The sequence below is a fragment of the Orycteropus afer genome, unplaced genomic scaffold (assembly GCF_000298275.1).
Source record: "Orycteropus afer afer isolate SDZICR_OR568_19922 unplaced genomic scaffold, OryAfe1.0 scaffold00015, whole genome shotgun sequence".
NCBI lineage: Eukaryota > Metazoa > Chordata > Mammalia > Tubulidentata > Orycteropodidae > Orycteropus > Orycteropus afer.
Genome location: NW_006921602.1, coordinates 4,990,767 through 5,007,016, shown reverse-complemented (window position 1 = coordinate 5,007,016; position 16,250 = coordinate 4,990,767).

Genomic DNA, 16,250 nt, shown 5'->3' with positions numbered 1-16,250 from the left:
ATACAATTGATTCCAACACACAGTCACCCTATAGAACAGAGTAGAACTACCCTATAGAGTTTCTAAGGCTGTAATCTTTACAAAGCAGGCTCGCTCCCACTTCTTTCTCCCTTAGAGTGGCTGGTAGGTTCAAATAGCTAACCTTTTGGTTAGCAGCAGAACACTTTAACCACCAAGGCTCCCTGAGGAGTTACAAGTGTCAGGAAATTGCAGGCGTTTTCTGTCGTTGAGCTAGGACACTTGGACCTTGGCTGTGAACCTCACTTCGGGTCAGACTAGTCAGACACTTCCAGTCAGAGTGACCCTGGCCAACTTCTCTTCAGTCTGCACAATCTCTGACTTGCCTTACTCTCAAAGGTCCTAGAAATCGTTTGGCCCTACCTGCTTCTTTTATAGAGAAGGAAACTAAGGCCCAGGGAAGGAATTATTCTAGTCTGTTAGCATAATGCAGTCTGTCCTCCCACTAAGGGACCTGACTTCTGGTTCCAGTGCCCTTCTGCATCCTCAGACAGTTCCCTGCCCCCTTGCTCATTCCCAGGCATAATTGGTGTCTGGGAAGCTGGCGTCTCCTGGGGTGTAGAAATGAGATGGCGTCTCCATGGGGCCTAGGAGCCCTGGAAAAGGGCCTGAAGTCTGCCCCTCCTCCAGTTATAGTTGCAGGGGATTAACTTTAGTGGAGCATGTTTGCAGCATATTTTTTGAATAAAATATTCCAGACATGCAAAACCATCTACTCACCATCCAGCTTAAGAAATAAGTAGAGAGAAACCTTATCTCCAAAAATGGATGTTTTTCTACAATATTATTCAGGTACTTTGTGGTCATGAAGGTTGACTATGACAACAGTGTTTGCTGGGGAAATTGGGCCGTGTGATGGAAAGTCCTAGAGGCTCTAGGAGAAGGGATCAAAGGCCCTCAAGAAGCTGTCAGCTCCCCTGGCAATCAAAGGTATATGCTCAGCTGGGCCTGCCTGGCCATAGCCCTTAGTTAGCACTTAGACGGCTCTGCATTGGAGACCATGCAAACCTTTGAGCCCACAAAGACTTTCCTTCTGGATCTTTCTCCTGTCCCTTTCTACAGGGTTGGATCTTGAGTGAATTTAAGATAGGTAATTGCAACCCTTATGGAGTCACTGTGTGGTGCAAAGCATTAAGTGCTTGGCTACTAACTGAAAGGTTGGCGGTTTGAATCCACCTGGAGGTGCCTTGGAAGGAAGGCCTGGTGATCTACTTCCAGAAAATCAGCCATTGAAAATCCTATGGAGCAAGTTCTATTCTGATACACATGGAGTTGCCATGAGTTGAAATTGACTTGATGGCAACTACTGTTATTGGTTTGTTTTTTAAATGATGATCTTTATAAAGTTAGACATGGCTGGGGAGTGCACATGAGCCTTCACTCAATCCTTACCACTATTACATGAAGCTACTGAGTATGTGAAAGGTGGTCAGTGGGACTGAGTAACTAAACTTCTAATTTTATTCAATTTGAATTAATTTCTATTTTTTAAAAAAACTTTGTTAACTCAGTTACTGGAAAACTTTTAAGCATGTTTGGGACAACCTGGCTATGTGGGCCTATTTCTTCAACAATCAATGTTATGAAATCTAAATACAGGTCAAATATTTCCAATTAAAATTTAGTGTCTGAATTGAGATATACTGCAAGTGGAAAATACACATCAAATTTGGAAGACTAAGCACAAAAAAGTACAAAATATTCCATAAATAGTTTTTATATTGATTACATATTGAAATGGTGATGCTCTGGATATATTAAGTTGAATCTATTATTAAAATTGCTGTCACCAGTTTCTTTTTACTCCTTTCTTTCTCTCTTTTTTATTTTATTTTTTCAAATGTAGCTACTAGAAAATTTAAAATTACTTTTGTGCCTCACTTCTTGTTTATTTGATAGGCGCCCTGGTGATACAGTGGTTAAGCACTCAGCTTAAAGGTCAGTAGTTTGAATTCACCAGAGGCCTTCTGGGGGAAAGATAAGGCAGTCTACTTCTGTAAAGAGTACTGCCTTGGAAACCTATGGACAGTTCTACTCTGTCCTGTAACATCACTGTGAGGTGGAATCGACTCTATAGCAACAGGTATTGAGCCATGAAGTAAGTAGTAATCTTTTTTCCTATAGTTTCTTGCTTCATATTCTTGCCACACCCTAATTATTAGTTTTCGGTGGTAGTTTTGTATCCATCTATAGACCTGAAGGGATATTGGGGGCTCACGGTGCTGCTAAATCCTGCATGAATGACTATTTTTGATCACAGGGTTTTTTTTCTTTGCCTGTTTAACTGATGAAAAACTGAGGCCCACCAGGGGGCAGGATGTGGCCAGCACTTCACTTGTGAGGGATTTGCTCAGGGGCTCAAGGGCTTTGCAAGACATCAGAGCCTTCCTAGGCAGAGGGGATTCTGGAAGGAGACACAATGCTGGTATTCAGGTGTATGTTATACCTTGCAAAACACTCATGTTGGTAAAGTTGGGAGTCCTTGGGCATCCCAGGTTCCTGCCCCTTGTGGTCCAGCCAGCCTCTTCCCTAGTTCAGCAAGGACCCACTCCTAAAATCTCCCAGCTTCAGAGCTGAGAGGGAACTAAATGGTGATCTAACTTATCGTTTTACCAACACAGGAGACAATCACCTTGACCAGGTAGGTAAGTGGTAGATGGGAAAACACTTACTTATTCCCATCTCACAGAAGAGAAAACAGGCTCAGAGAGTTTTAGCGACTTTCTTTCAGTCCCATAGATAAAAACTGATACATTAGTTAAACTTCCTTTGTTTGCAGGCAGCAGAAAATGACTAGTTTCAGTAAAAGAGGGGAGAGCGCGAATTCTGGGGCAGCTCACAGAATGGCAAGATAGGTGACTAACTTGGCCAGAAGGGTGGGGTCTGGGCAGCTCAAGAACCAGCAACAAAGGTTTTGGTGTTTTCTCTTCCGGAAGTGCCATAGGAATGCAGCAATGCCTTCCAGCAATGCCCAAACTCCGTATCTCTCAGGGCCAAAGTTCAGGTTCCTAGGACAGAGGTTCTGGATAGCTCTGCTTGGGTTACTCAGCTGTGGTCAGGAGTCAGGGTCACTCGTTCACACCTGGAAGAAGTTTTTTGAGACCTGCAGTGAAGCCCAGCCACAGCCACCTCTGGTGTCAACACCAGGTCTACCATCATGGTGTCCTGACCTCAGCCTGGGCCTTCTCCTCTCTTGTGTGGTGTTCTCACATGGCTGCAGGTTAGCCCAGCTCTAAGGTCAGCTTCTGAAGCCAAAGGTGCTGTTTGCAATTAAATAAGGAGGGCTAGAAACCAAAGATATTTTCAGTCCTGAAAGACTGATTCACTCAAATGGTGGCAAGTTGAGCACTGTAACAGATAGAGCACTAGGAATAAGGAGCCCCTGCCTGGTGCCGCCCACCACGCTACACAAGGGAGCCTTCACCTTATGAAGATCCCCTGTTTATCTTGCTTCCCTTATTTCCCCCAACTCCTTCCCATCTCCCTCTCCAAGGACTTAATAATATGTTGTCTAGACACTACTGCTGCCTTTTCTCCTCCATTAATCCATTTTAATTGGAAAGTTATCATAATGCAAACTCTCTTCGGTATTATTTGCAGCTCTGCGTTATTAGAACTTCACCAACTCACTTTCCCAGCAAATTAAACGTGCTATGGAAGCAATGAGATCAGCTGCTCACATTAATTCAGGCTGTGTATTGTTAAGCGGCATGGGGAAGGGGGCTTCCTCAGCTGGGTGGGGTGCCATGCTGGAGACGTTTACAATGGCCCCTCGGCTTCTATATTGGGATTTGGCCTCTGTGAATACTTTTTCTCTTTTTGGCTGAGTACAACGGGTTGGAAATCAGACATGGGTAGAAAGAGTGGATGTAAGAGTGGACGGACATAAAGCCCCTGCTGGTGTCTGGCCTCCCACCCAAACCCAGGGCAAGTGGTGATGATCTGAATGTATGTGAGCATAGAATTTGGGAGATTACAAAGTACATTCAATTAGCCCTTTGAGCTCTGGGAAGGAAATATTATTATCCCCTTTGCACAGGTCTGAGAACTGAGGCTCAGAGAGAGAGAGAGAGTAATAGAACTTGCTCAGGATTGCATTGGCAATATTTGATAGAACAAAGACTCTAAGCCAGGTCCTCTGAGTCTAACGTTGCCACCCCAAGGGTCACAAACTCAGGCCAGAGTAAGTAAACCCCTTTCTCAGAGTTGATCTTGGCATTGATTCATGTTAGACTGACTGTATGGAAGCAGTTAATAAAGTGACCAGGTTTCCTGTTTGTGGATTATCTACTACTTCATTGCCTTGTTCTTGTTGTTGTTGCTAGGTGCCGTTAAGTCGGCTCCGACTCATAACGACCCTACGTACAACAGAACTAAACACTGCCTGGTCCTGTGCCAGCCTCATAATTCTTGCTATACCTGAGCCCATCGCTGCAGCCACTGTGTCAATCCATCTCATTAGGGGCCTTCCCCTTCTTACTGACCCTCCACCCTACCAAGCATGATATCCTTCTCCAGGGAATGGTCCCTTCTGACAACATGACCAAAGTAGGTGAGATGAACTCTGGCCATTCTGGCTTCTAAGGAGCATTCTGGCTGCACTTCTTCCAGGACAGATTTGTTAGTTCTTCTGGCAGTCCATGGTACTTTCAGTATTCTTCACCAACACCACAACTCAAAAGCATCAACTCTTCTTCCATCTTCCTCATTCATTGTCCAGCTCTCATATGCATATGAGGTGTTTGAAAATACCATGGCTTGTATCAGATGAACCTTAGTGTTCAAGGAGATATCTTTGCTCTTCAGCACTTGAAAGAGGTCTTTTGGAATAGATTTGCCCAGTGTAATATGTCCTCTGATGTCCTGACTGCTGCTTCCATTGGTGGTGTTGATTGTGGAACCAAGTAATATGAAATCTTTAACAACTTCCATCTTTTCTCCATTTATTGTGATGCTGCTTATTGGTCCAGTTGTGAAGATTTTCGTTTTCTTTATGCTGAGATGTTATCCATACCACAGACTGAAGTCTTTAATCTTTATCAGTAAGTGTTTCAAGTCATCCTCACTTTCAGCAAGCAAAGTTGTGTCATCTGCATATCACAGGTTGTTAATGAGTTTTCCTCCAATCCTGATGCCTTAACTTCATTAACTTCATTGCCTTAACTTTCCCCAATTACCCAATTAATAGAAAAACATGATAGACACTCTTTCTTGCCTGTGCACCCAACAGCCATTCTCCCCTACTCCTTGGCTACCGGAAGCCAAAATTGTTTGGACAGAAATGTGGGTAGCCCTAGAGGATGGTTCATGATTGTTTTAAAATAGTTATGGAATTCAACTTTCCTGTGCCAAATGATTGGTCTAGAGGTAAGCATGTGACTCAATTATGGCCAATTACATATAAGAAAAAGTCTGTTAGGGCCTTCTGGGAAAGAAGGGAGAGAGTGTGTGCTTCCTTTCCTGTCTTCCAGGATGGACATTATTTGTGCGGGGTTGAAAAATATGTGCACCAGTTATTTGGCCTTCTTTCTTTCCAAAGGTGGAGTTCAATTCCTTTCACCTTGACTGTGGGCCAGACTTAGTGACTCAATACTAATGAAGAGACAATGACAGAAATGAAGGTGTGTGACATCCAAGAATACCTTTGCTCTTGTGGATCGCTCACCCTGAGGGACGCCAGCCACCATGTTGTGAAGATACTCAAGCAGCATCTGGAGATAACCATGTGGGAAGGAACGGAAGCCTCCTCCAAATAGCCAGTGCCAATATGGCAGCTGTGTGAGTAAACCACCTTGGAAGAACATTCTCCTGCTCCAGTTAATCCTTCACATGTCTGCAACTCTGGTCAGCCATCCTGACTCTCATGACAAACTTTAGGCCGGCACCACCCAGCCAAGCTGCTCCTTAATTCCTAACCTACAGAAACTGGGTGAGATAAAAAAAATGTTTAGTGTATTTTTTTTCCTTAATTTTTTTTTAACTGTGATTTGGGTGAAAGTTTACAGAGCAAATTCCTTTTCCATACAATAGTTCATACACATTTTGTTTCATGACATTGACTGCAATCCAAATAATGTAACAGCTTTCTTCCCACTTCCTCCCTGTAATTACCTCTTCCCTGTGTCCTTCTTTCCTATGCGTTTCTGCTCCCTGAGCTATCTCCCTGTGCAAATACTGCCCTTCTGTTCATCCGTGATTGATCGTTCTAAGGAGGGTATCTACAGGTGTAAATGTTAATCCTATATGCCTGCTTGTTGTTTGGCTGGAAGCCACTGGAGTGAGTTCAGTTCCAGGCCTGAAGGCTAACTAGGGGTCATGGTCTCAGGGGCTTTAATGTATTTTTAAGCCATTAAATTTTGGAGAAGTTTGTTACATAGCAATAGATGATGAATACACCATCATGCAGCCATCTTGGAACCATGAGATGACACTGAGGATGTCATGGTGAATCTGACAGAGCAGAAAGAGACAGAGAACATGGGTCTTTGATGATGATGTCAGTGAGTTGCCCAGCCAACCCTGGGGTTACCTATTTTGGGAATTTTTATTATATGAGAGGACTCCTAGTAATGCAGTGGTTAGAAGTACTCAGTAGCTAACCGAATGGTAAACACTTCAGACCCATCAGCCACTCTAGGGGAGAAAAATGAGGCAGTCTGCTTCTGTAAAGACTACAGCCTTAGACACCCTATGGGACAATTCAACTCTGTCTTAAAGGGTCGCTATGAGTCAGAATCTATTCAACAGAAGTTTTTGTTTTTTATTTATATGAGAGAAATCCCAGGATGGTGCAAACTATTAATGTGCTTAGCAGCTGACTGAGAGGTTGAGGCTGGAGTCCCCCCAAGGCCCATCAGAAGAAAAGCCTGGCGATCTCCTTCCAAAACATCCCAAACCACTCACTGCCATCAAGTCGATTCTGACTCATAGAGACCCTTTAGGACAAAGTAGAACTGCCTCACAGGGTCTCCAAGGCTGGAAGTCTTTACGGAAGCAGACTGCCTCATGTCTCTTCCATGGAGAGGCAGGTGGATTCAAACCACTGACCTTTTGGTTAGCAGCTGAAAGCTTTAACCACTGTGCCACCAACTGTTGAAAACTCTGTGAAACACAGTTCTACTCTGACACACATGGGATTATCATGTGTCAGAATTGATTTGATAGCAACTGGTAATTGGTATTATATAAGACAATGTTGTTGTTATGTATCGTGGAGTCGTACCCGACTCATAGCTACCCCTCCTTGGGTTTCCGAGGAAGTATCACTACGGAAGTAGATTGCCCCATCTTCCTTCCGAGGAGTGGCTGGTGGGTTTGAACCGCCAGCTTTCTGGTTAGCAGTCAAGTGCCTTAGGCACTATGCTACCAGAGCTCCCATATAAGATAATAAGAGCCCTTAATTCAGTGTTAGTCAGGGATTCTGTTACTTGTGACCAAAGGAGGAGGTGTACCAGCTCTTTACTGCCTCAGCCTGGAGGAGACAGAGGATACTTCCAGGCACATTTCATTGGCGGCATGACTCATATGACTCCACCCAACTGGAAGAGAGGCTGGGGAATGTAGGGAGGCACTTACGGCTTCTGGAAGGAGGAGATGGCAGGTGAGTTGCACATGAAGGATAGGTAGAATTTAGGTGGTGGGGTGGAGAAAGAGTGAGAGTGGGCATTTCAGAGGAATGTTGTTGTTGTTAGGTGCTATTGAGTTAGCTCTGACTCATAGTGACCCTATGGACAACAGAATGAAACACTGCTCGGTCCTGTGCCAGCTTCACAATCCTTGCTATACCTGAGCCCATTGTTGTAGCCACTGTGTCAGTCTGTCTTGTCAAGGTCCTTCCCCTTTTTCGCTGACTCTCCACTTTGCCAAGCATGATCTCCTTCTCCAGGGAATGGTCCCTTCTGACAACATGACCAAAGTAGGTGAGACGAAGTCTGGCCATTCTTGCTTCCAAGGAGCGTTCCGGCTGTAGTTCTTCCAGGATAGATTTGTTAGTTCTCTTGGCAATCCATGGTACTTTCAGTATTCTTCAGTATTCTTCACCAACACCACAACTCAAAAGCATCAACCTATTCAGAGGAATGGGCCAAGGAAAGTGGTGGATGTTGGCTTGAGCATGAGTGTAGAGTAATGATACACATCCTCCTAGAGGGTCCATTGGAGGGCTAATGACCATAGCCCCTGTTCACCTCCTTACTGAGGATGACAGTGGGCATAGACCCAGTCTTTCAGGGTTTGCTTCTTGTTCTCTGACGTGGTAGGGTCTCAGGGGGAGTGGTTCTAGGTTACTCTTTCTACCTCAGCTGATGTGCTTTCCCACAATAAATGTTCCTGTGCTGGACAGGTGGAGGCAGTTGCTTCGGGCCAGCTCTGTGAGTCTGTGCAGGGATGAGGAATGAACCTCAGGAACTCAGGCCCCGCTAAGATACTGACTGGTGAAAATGCATTTATATGTTGAGATTGAAGACAGCCTTCTGGAGGCAAACTATTCCTCCCAGGAGGGCCTATTGTTGTGGGTCTGGGGGCTCCTGTTACCTGGGGTGGGCAAATGTCCACTGTGACTGGGCCCTGATGGAATGTTAACAGGTGCTCCCTAAGAGGGTGAATCAGAAGGGGCTTGCTCATATTTTTCAGCAGCGAAGGCAGCAGGTTTGTGTGGTAGGTGCACCCGGAAGGCACCATATCGGCATGGCCCTAAGTGACTGACAGCTGCACAAACTGCCGCACCCTACCTCTCCCCAGGTTAGTCCAAGGGTTCAGGGTTCTTGCTTCCCTTCACTATTAATGGTGCCAATTTATTTACATCATGAAACTGTTCTGTCCTCACTGCAACTCAGACACAGTAAGGTCACAGAGGCAGCAGATGAGAACACCCTTTAGAATTGCAAGGGACTATCTGATAGCGTAGTGCCTAAGGCACTTGACTGCTAACCAGAAGGCTGGCGGTTCAAACCCACTAGCCACTCCTCGGAAGGAAGGTTGGGCGATCTACTTCCGTAGTGATTCTGCCTCGGAAACCCAAGGGCGGGTCGCTATGAGTCAGGTCTGATTCCATGGCACATAACAACAACAACTTCAGAGGGCCAGGGTTTTCCAAAAGAGTGCCCAGAATACATAGATCTAGGGCAAAAACTGTGGAAGCGAGTCTCAGGTGCAGGAGCTAGGAATCAGCATTTCCCTATAAGACCCAACCAGGTTTTTCTGACCCATTCTGCATATTTGAGAGCCATGCAGTGATTCTGTATGTCCCCTATGATAGCCACAACATTGGGCAGTGTTGTGAAACCTCATTGGAGACCTGGAGTCTGAGGTGTGGTCCAGGGAAGGTCACTGACAGGCAGGGGCAGGGCTAGAGTCTGAGTCTCTTGGCCTCTTTCCACTGTCTGTAGTGACATCTTTCACCCTCTTACAGGTGGGTGGGAGGGGATCTGATCAGAGGAAACCTAGAATCAAAGGGCAATAGTGACTGGAAGAAGCAGAAAACCTGCTTGGGTCCTCCACCAGTCTACAGCCCACATGCTGTTCCTGGGAATGTTAATTAAAAAAAAGTAAGAAGCATTTATATAATACTTTGCATGTGTCTGGCATTGGTTTAAGCACTTTACATATATTAACTCAGTGAATCCTCCAATTACCTTATGAGATAGGCATTATTGTATCTCCATTTTACAGATGAGGAAACTGAGGCACACGATATGTACTAGAAATCCATTCAGCGTTTCAACCCTGGAAGGAGCTGAGTGAGCATTTCCTCAGGGCACTTCTAATCCAAGTCCTCCATTTCACAGAAATAAATAGCCCAGCAAATGAAGGGCTAGTCCAAGTTATGCACAGCTGGGACCAGGTCCCGAGTCTGGCCACCCAGCCATGCTTCCTTCCCCGGTACAGGGGCTTCTGTGTGGTTCTGGCCACAGGGTTCATTAATGATACTGCAAATTGAATGAAATAGCTGCTTGGTTACAAATTAATAACAGATTTGTTTGTCATTAAGGCAGCATTGTTTAATAAAATTAGTTCAGCTGAGCATAATTACCTTCATATAAAATTCCCCCTTAAATATTACTTTGATAAATCTAAGCCAATTAGGTGGGTGTAAAGACTGAGACGTGGGAGTGGGGAGTGGTTTGGCACTGAACTTTGGTTGGCTCCCTGCAGTGACATCTCTTGGTCAGCAGTTTGTCCCTGAAGCCCTTTAGGTCATCTCTCTGGGGACCACTGAAGGCCAGCAGAGAATCTGTCAGCTCAGCTTTTCCAAGGCAAAACACAGAGAGCCTCAAATTTACTTTGACTAAACTCAAAATAATATTCTTTCTAATGGGGGCCTCACCTCCATCTCTCCCACCACTTCCTACCTATCAACTTATTCGTTACCTGCAGGGTCTTCTGGGTATTCCACTGCTCTAAGATTTTCACAGGCTCCCTATTGCCCTTAAGTTATTATCCCAAACCATGATCTTATTCAAGGCCCTATAAATCAGGCCTCAGATTTTGGTGAAAAGATAACAGGGTTGGGGTCAGGAAGTGAAGATCTTAGACTTGACCCTGGCCCCAGCCCATGCTGTGTGTTCTCAGATAAGCCGTTCTCTTTTTCAAGGCTTCAGTCATACTTAAAACTATAAAATGGGAAAACGGTCTTTTTTTTTTTCTTCAGGTGGTTGTGAGGTTCAGAGGAGATGAGGATGATGGCGCTTTAGAAACCACAGAACCCTTGTTGTTGTTGTTGTTAGGTGTGGTCGAGTTGTGTCCAACTCATAGTGACCCTATGCACAACAGAATGAAAAACTGCCTGGTCCCATGCCAGCTCCATGATCTTTGCTGCACTTGAGCCCACCGTTGCAGCCACTGTGTCAATCCATCTCGTTGAGGGCCTTCCCCTCCTTTATCGACCCTCTACCTTACCAAGCATGACATCTTTCTCCAGGGAATGGTCCCTTCTGACAACATGACCAAAGTAGGTGAGATGAAGTCTGGCCATTCTCACTTCCAAGGAGCACTCCAGCTGGACTTCCTCCAGGACAAATCAGTTAGTTCTTTTAGCAGTCCACGGTACTTTCAGCTTTCTTTGCCAGGACCACAGCTCAAAGCATCAATTCTTCTTTGGTCTTCCTTATTCATTGTCCAGCTCTCACATGCATACGAGGCAATTGAAAATATCATGCCTTGTGTCAGGCGTACCTTAGTCCTCAAGGAGACTTCCTTGCTCCTCAGCACTTGAAAGAGGTCCTTTGCAGCCAACTTGCCCAATGCTATACGTCGTCTAATGTTCAGACTGCTGCTTCCATTGATGTGGATTGTAGAACCAAGCAATGTGAAGTCTTTGACAACTTCAATCTTTTCTCCATTTATTGTGATGCTGCTTGTAGGTCCAGTTGTGAGGATTTTTGTTTTCTTTATACTGAAATGTAATCCAGACTGCAGACTGTATTCTTCAATCTTCATCAGTAAGTGCCTCAAGTCATCCTCACTTTCAGCAAGCAAAGTTGTGTTATCAGTGTATCACAGGTTGTTAATGATTCTTCCTCCAATCTTGATAACCATGTTTTTCTTCATATAGTCCAGCTTCTCAGATTATTTGCTCAGCATACAGATTGAATAAGTGTGGAGAAAGAATACAACCCTGACACACTCCTTTCTTGATTTTAAACCATGCAGTGTCTCCTTGTTCTGTTCGAACAACAGCCTCTTGGTCAATGTATAGGTTCCTCATGAGCACCATCAAATGTTCTGTGATTTCCATTCTCCTCAATGTCATCCACAATTTGTTATGATCTACACAATCAAATGCCTTTGCATAGTCAATAAAACACAAGTAAACATCTTTCTTGTATTCTTTGCTTTAAGCCAGGATCCATCTGACAGCAGCTATGATATCCCTTGTTCCACATCCTCTTCTGAATCCAGCTGGCACCTCTGGAAGTTCTCTGTCAATATACTGCTGCAACTGTTTTTTAATTATCTTCAGTAAGATCTTACTTGCATGCGATATTAATAATATTGTTCAATAATTTCCACATTTTGTGGGATCACGTTTCTTTGGAATGGGTACAAATATAGATATCTTCCAGTCAGTTGGCCAGGTAGGTGTTTTTCAAATCTCTTGGCATAACTGAGTGAGCGCCTCCAGTGGGGCATCTGTTTGTTGAAATATCTCAATGGGTATTCCGTCAATTCCTGGAGCTTTGTTCTTCACCAATTCCTTCAGTGCAACTTCAACTTCCTCCTTCAATACTATTGGTTCTTGATCATATGGCACCTCCTGAAATGGATGAAGATCTACCAGTTCTTTTTGGTACAGTGGCTCTGTGTATTCCTTCCATCTTCTTTAGATGTTTCCTGCATTCAATATTTTGCCCATAGAATCTTTCAAAACTGCAACTCATGGCTTACATTTTTTTCCTCAGTTCTTTCAGCTTGAGAAATATTGAGCGTGTTCTTCCCTTTTACTTTTCTAACTCCAGGTCTTTGCACATTTCATTATAGTAATTGGCTTTGTCTGTTGGAGCTGCTCTTTGTAATCTTCTGTTCAGCTCTTTCATCTTGTCATTTCTTCCATTTGCTTTAGCTACTCTTCTCTCAAGGGCAAGTTTCAGAGTCTTTGTTGACATCCGTTTTGGTCTTGTCTTTTCTTCCTTTCTCGTCTTTTTAATGACCTCTTGCTTTCTTCATGGATGATGTTCTTTATGTTATCCCACAATTCTTCTGGTTTTTGGTCATTGGTGTTCAATGCATTTAGATGGTCTCTAAATTCAGGAGGGATATATTCAAGATCATATTTTGGCTCTTGTGGATTTTTTTTTTTAACTGTTTTTAACTTCAAGTTGAACTTGCATATGAGCAGTTGATGGTCTGTTCCACAATTGGCTCCTGGCCTGGTTTTGGCTGAAGATATTGAGCTTTTCCATCGCCTCTTGCCACAGATGTAGTCAATCTGATTCCTGTGTGTTCCATCTGGTGAAGTCCATGTGTATGTCAGCCGTTTGTGTTGTTGAAAAAAGGTATTTGCAATGAACAAGTCATTGGTCTTGCAAAATTCTACCATACGAGTTCCAGCATTATTTCTGTCACCAAGGCCAAATTTTCCAACTACCGGTGATTCTTCTTTGTTTCCAACTTTTGCATTCCAGTCACCAGTGATAATTAACACATCCTGATTGCATGTTTGGTCAATTTCAGATTGTAGAAGCTGATAAAAATCTTCAATTTCCTCATCTTTGGCTTTGGTGGTTGGTGTATAAGTTTGAATAATAGTGATATTAACTAGTCTTCCTTGTAGGCTTATGGATATTATCCTATCACTGACAGCAATTGTACTTCAGGACAGATCTTGAAACATCCTTTGTGAAGATGAACGCCACGTCATTTCTCTTCAAATTGTCATTCCCAGCATAGTAGACCACATGGTGGTCTGATTCAAAATAGACAAAACCAGTCCATTTCAGCTCACTAATGCCTAGGATATCAATCTTTATGCACTCCATTTCATTTTTGACAACTTCTAATTTTCCTAGATTCATGCTTTGTACATTCCATGTTCTGATTATTAATGGATGTTTGCAGTTGTTTCTCCTCAATTTGAGTCCTGCTAAGTCAGCAAATAGAGGTCTTGAAAGCTTTACCTTATCCATATCATCAAGGGTGGTTTTACTCTGATGACGCAGTTCTTTCCTGGTCCTATTTTGAGAGCCTTCCCACCTAAGTGTCTTATCCTCCTGCACCGTGTCAGACAACGTTTCCAAGCTATTCATAAAGTTGCACAGTAAAGTATCAGACATTGTTTTTCTGCTATTCATAAGGTTTTCCCTGCCCAATTATTTGAGAAGTAGATGGCCTCCTCCTTCTTCCTAGTCTGTCTCAGTCTGTAAGCTGTTGAAACCTGTGCACCATGTGCAACCCTCCTGGGTTTGAGACACCGGTGGCACAGCCTCAAGCCTCACAGCAACAGCCACCACAGTAGGACAAACTGACAGACAAGTTTATCTCCCTTAACTGTTCAAAACCTCTCCACCCTCCCCACCCTCACCTTACATAGATCCCTGCCTCTTTCCTGCTGCTTGGGAGGGGTGTGGCCTGGGTCCCCGGCTTACCTGGATCCCTGCCTCTGCTTCCCCTAGAGGCCTAATTTTTATTCTCTCTTCTCTCTACCTGCTCAGCGGCTGGCTTGCTCTCCAGCCTGGCTACTCAACTCACTGTGACTTCAGTGTTGCCCCTTCTGCGGGGGCTATGCCGCCCTTTCCAAAATAGCCTTGCTCCTCTCTCATTATCATATTTTTTCCACAAATAATGCACCTACATAAATAATGCACATATGCATATAAACTGCACAATGCATGGTAAACTAAAGGAAGGGGTTTCTTGGTTTGCAAAATAACATATAATGAATGCTTTTATTTGTGTAAAAATACGGTAGTTGACTTGGCATTTCAGGCCCAGCTAAATATCCTCTTCCTTTTTAAGCCTCCCCTGACTGTCCACCTCCCCCTGTTACCCTCCAGAGATCACTCTGAGGGTATGTCCTGTGTCAGAGGTGGGGATGGATGGATGTAAGGTAAACATACCTTACATAGTTACCTACAGAACCCTTCAGCTTTCTACCAGTTTATTGTAATGTGGTAGCTTGTGTGTTACTGTGGTACTAGAAGCTATATGCCACTGGTATTTCAAATAGTAGCAGGGTCATCCACGGTAGACAGATTTCAGTGGAGCTTCCAAACTAAGGCAGACTAGAAGAAAAGCCTGGTAATTTACTTCTAAAATTGGCCAATGAAAACCGTATGGGTCACAAGAGAACACTGTCCAGCTCCCTTGCTTTGGACATGTCATCAGGAGGGATCAATCACTGCAGGAGGACATGATGTTTGGTGAAATAGAGGGCCAGCTAGGGTGTGCGAGACCCTTGCCAAGATGGATCAGTACAACAGTCACAATGATGAACTTGAAAATGACAGAATCGTGAGGATGACAACAGGACCTGACAACGTTTCATTCGGTTGTATAGGAGGTCACCATGAGTCAGTTGACTTGACAGTAGCACTCTCTCTCTCTCTCTTTCTTTCTGCTCTGATGTTTTGATTCCAGTTTTTTTTTACTGTGTCTTTCAATGCTTCCCTGGGAAAATCTGCTGTAGAATCCGGCACTGGATAGGACCTTATATATCAGCAGGCCCAGCCTCCTCATTTACAGATGGGGAAACAGAGGCACAAAGCCACTTGTTGGCAGCCCTAGGCCTGGTCTTCCATCTCCTCACTTCCAGGCCTGAACTTCCCTCTAGCCCTGTCTTCTGTTGTTTTCTGCTTTCTTTGACCCCTCTGTGCTTCTCTCTGAGCCTGCTGGTTTCCTCCTGAAAGAACACTCTTTTCACCAGGTGTCTAGATTTTAGCCACAAGGAGGTAGTTAAGGGGAGTTATTGAAACAAAAATCTCAGGTTGGATACACAAATCTTTCCTGGGCAAATAATAAGCCTAAGGGATACCTGTCAAGCACTGGGTCTGTTGCCTGGAGTGACTTTGCCCATAAGTGAAGAGCAAAGGATATAAGAGCAAAGGATACAGCCTATATTAAGTTCATGCAGGAACTGCGATAAAGAGGGGAATTCCCTCAGACACTGTTCACCTCTGAGTGCTTTCCAAGTTTCTTTTAAGAGGTGAGGATTACATCAGAATAATGTTATACATACAATTTCATGTAATTACAGGTTAAGCATGAGCAGTATAGGATACAAAGGTGGGGGCTCTTAGCATGTCTTATGATAATGTTAAATCTCTGCCCAGGAATTGATTTTTAGTGCCTAAGGCACTTGACCACTAACCAGAAGGCTGTTGGTTCAAATCCACCAGCCACTCCTGGGAAGGAAGTTTGGGCAATCTACTTCAGTAGTGATACCGCCTTCGAAAACAAGGAGGGGTCCCTATGAGTTGCAAACAACAACAACAACGTTTCCTTTTACCTAGATTCAAGCTATTCTTGAGCTTGCATGGGTCAGCAAACCTCTTATTTGTTACTTTCAAAAGCTACATTTTATTTCTCTTATCTCACTAGGAGGAACATTGTACACTCCTCTAAAGAATTGTTTCAAGGAAACTGCATAACCACAAAATCTCTTAAATGGCCCTGCAGGAAGTCAGTGGAAGGAAAGAATGTTGAATAGGGCATAGTGCTGCCTAACTCCAAGAGGCACCATTCATAGACAACATCACCCCCTGGAATTGCACAGTGCACAGGCCACACAGCTGTACACT